Below are 3,911 nucleotides of genomic sequence, written 5' to 3'. Positions count from 1 at the left end.
GTAAGCAGCGTTACCGAAACAGCAGTAGTGGAAGTGTTTGAGACGATAGCTGGTCTCGCTCTTAATATTAGCTCTTACATTGCTACAGTTGGTGTGATGACTGAGTTCACCATCACAATGACGAAGGGTTCAAGCGTGGTTTATGACGTGAACTTTGGAGATGGAACGTCCACCACACTACACCAACCCTTACCACACCATGTGTCACGTCCCGTACATTTTACCCATGCCTACAACAACAGCGGCCTCTTTGATGTTCTCGTTACAGCATCTAATGAAGTGGGCATGCTACAAGTTGCCCTGCCAGCACCAATCACAGCCCAGTTTGAGATAACGAACTTAACACTAACCTACGATGACCTCATTCCGTATCCGCCGGGTCTGGTTTCCTTTGTGGTGTCCGTACCACCTTCTATCATTCCCCCTACGAACATATCAATGCATATCGAGTTTGGAGATGGGGTGAATGAAGACAGAGAGGCGTTTGACATAACCACGGAGTACCCAGAAATCATTACGCACCAGTACAGTCAATCAGCCGTCGGTACAACACATGTCAGTATTGAATGCTTTAACCTTGTTAGTAAAAAACGATTCGATGTGAGCGTTACCATCCAGGAGCGGATCACAGGGTTGTCCACGTTGGTGAGCACAGATCGTACGCATGTTGGCGGAGAAGTAACGGTTGACATCACGGTTGCTACCGGCTCTCACCTCACATTTAATGTGGACTTCGGCGACGGAACAAATCAAGTCAGCAGCTTCCTATCTCACAAAAGCGTGGTGATGAAGCATACCTACAACGTTGAAGGATATTACAGAATCCGTGTTGCCGTTTCAAATCAGTTTGATACTCTAGAGGATGAGGCTGGAATCTCAGTGCAGCATCCTGTGTATGGTTTAAACATGACAGTCAACAACCCAGTACCTCTGCCAGAAGGCCTAGCAAACTTCGCCATCAATATACCCTATAATGTCTCACTGCCAACGAATGTTTCACTACACTGGTCCTTCGGAGATGGCAGCTTGAAAACGACAGAAGTTGATCTCGAACACACGACTCATTTCATTCATCAGTATGCGTCTGCTGGTCGGTATCATGCCGAATGTGTCGTGTCCAATCTTATCAGTACCATGACATTGAAGACAACAGTCGACATCATAGAAGAAATCACCGGAATACATCTGCAACACATCACAGTAATCAATCCGATGTCATCCATTTTTGATGAGGATGATTCGTCAATTTCCTATCAAGGTCTCGACGAAGTTGCGTTGTGGAAAGCAACTATTGCTACAGGCAGTAACACGACGTACGTTTGGGACTTTGGTGATGATTCTACTGGGTTAGTGACTGTTGGCAACGATGCATCACATCGTTACAACAAGCCAGGAGACTTTGTTGTAACAGTTAGAGCTGAGAACCAAGTCAGTAGTGTGGGCACTAACATAACTGTAGCAGTGCGGCAGGGCATCATCCTTGAGTCTTTCGGTAATACAGGCCCCGCTCCGTTACCAAATTCAACGGTGTCGCTTGTGCTGAACGTCACACAGTTTGGAACAGATTCGTGCTACCTCTTCGACATGGGAGACGAGCGTGTAAGGATAGTTTACGGAGCTGAAATTTGCAAAGGAATAGACTATTTCAAAAAGGACGAAATCGTGATCATTGACAGTACAGATACTATAGTTCACGATTACAGCTACAACCAGGATGGTTTCTTTGACGTTCGGGTGACGGCCATGAACCGGGTTTCCTTTCAAGAGATGGAGACCAGGGTGAAGAGCGGTTGGCCATGTATGAGACCCTTCGTTCAGATCATAGGGGAATATCGGCACATTTTATCTCCAAGGCTTGAGACGAAATCATCTAGAGTACGTCTGGGGAGCAATGTTGAAATAGACTGCAGGACAACGTCGGTAAACATAACATGGACCATTCACAAGGTTGTTTTGATAGAAGGGGAGGAATTAACCAACGAGACTGGTTTCACTCTCCATCCATATCCATTGACGCATATTTCAGAAGCTACAGGTACTGAAATCGTCATTCCTCCCTTGACCTTAGATATTGGGCTGTACAAAATTGATATAACCGTTGCTATGCCCGGGTTTGAAGGCCTGGAGAATGGTGACTCAATGTACTTGTCGGTTGTGAAGTCAAGGCTCGCTGTCGGGATCAAGGGAGGAGCCAGTCGTTCCATTGGTTACTGGAAGCCGATGGTGTTAGACACAGAGGGCCTGGCATATGATCCGGACGAACCCCATAACAAGACAGGTAAGCTACACAGGTTCTGTCTTAACGTATAACAACATCGATATCTTTTAGTAAAGTTTTTGGCTGTAACCGTTATGGGCGTGTCTTTTATGCCGAAATATAAGCAAAATGGGGCACTATTATATTGTAACTATGCCTTAAACTGAATCCTTCTTCTTCTTTTTTCCTTACAGGGCTTTCGTTTTCTTGGGTCTGCCGAAAAAGCGGTGAGAGTGTGCCACGAGGCTGTTCGAACAATATCACCCTGTTAACCGAAACCAGAAACGACACCCACAACAACAGCAGCGAAGGGTGCTTCGGGACAGGACATGTACTGGAAGGGTTCTCCTATGGCAATTTTACTGCATACAACACCAGCATGTTACGGGTATGTGTCTGTTCGATTACTGCAATTCTTTATCACTTAATCTCTTTTTCTTTATTGTTTTGCGTTGTCTGTATAATTATGTTTTTCATTGACCTTTGGCAGTATTTCCAACTTTATTTCACTCATTGGAATTTGAAGATTTGTTAAGTTTACTTATATTGGTGCGCCAACCGTCAGTGTATTATGTTGATAACTTTAAATTGTTTCGTTTCAACTGGATTTGTATGCTACCTGTATATAATTATTACTTCATTTGATGATGATGATTTTATTCATTTCAGTTGTTATTGTTATCATTTTCTTAGTTTATGAGCTGAGGATCCCAATTAGCAATTTGTGTTTTTTTGCCAATAATCGTTAAACATGTGAGTGAAACAAGTATCGAAAACAAATCTTAACACTGTTCTGCTTGTTTCGAGTTCTGAACACTACAATTTCGATGAGGTCGCCACGTTAAATATTGTATAGAATTACGTTCATTTCTGATTCTGATAAGGTGAATCTCACGTACATCTTCCGAGTGGAGATGAGGAGGGGCGAACGATGCACCACCTCCGAACAGTCCATTCTAGTCATTCAAGGGGACCCGCCGGATGTAGAAATAAGGTAGGAAACTATTTGCTATTCAACAATCGAATACACTAAGAATACCACCTGAATACCACAAGCTGCTAGGGTGACAAAATGTATGCTATTTCTTTCTTACATTACAAGCTATCTACCACTAAAACCAAATGAATACCAGGACAAAAGATACAGGAACTGGATGTTCTGCTGCAGTACCAAGGCCACATACCAGGAGGACCTTTGTCTTCTCTAGATCCACCCACATACTTAATATAATCGTAATCCATCCAGCTATGCTTACTACAAAATGCTTACTACAAAATCCGGACACACACGCACACACACACACACACACACACACACACACACACACACACACACACACACACACACACACACACACACACACACACAAACAAAAACTGATACGCCAGAAATTATACCTCTATTTTCATGTTGGTAAAAAATATCATATAACTTTACACGTAGCTGTATATAATAGACCAGAAACTTTCATAGTTTATAGATAGTAATTTATGTGACCTTTTCTCGACGGAAATGCATTTTTGTGGAATGTCATCTTATCTTTTGGCCTACTTTTTTTATGTGGGGCCGATAGAGAAGCAATTAAAACGAAGAAACATGTAACAATTTGTTATTGAGGGTCTATACATCACAATATTTCCATCTATTAGTCGC

Source organism: Branchiostoma lanceolatum, chromosome 17 (genome assembly GCF_035083965.1).
Source record: "Branchiostoma lanceolatum isolate klBraLanc5 chromosome 17, klBraLanc5.hap2, whole genome shotgun sequence".
NCBI classification, from domain to species: domain Eukaryota; kingdom Metazoa; phylum Chordata; class Leptocardii; order Amphioxiformes; family Branchiostomatidae; genus Branchiostoma; species Branchiostoma lanceolatum.
This window is presented reverse-complemented; position numbering follows the sequence as displayed.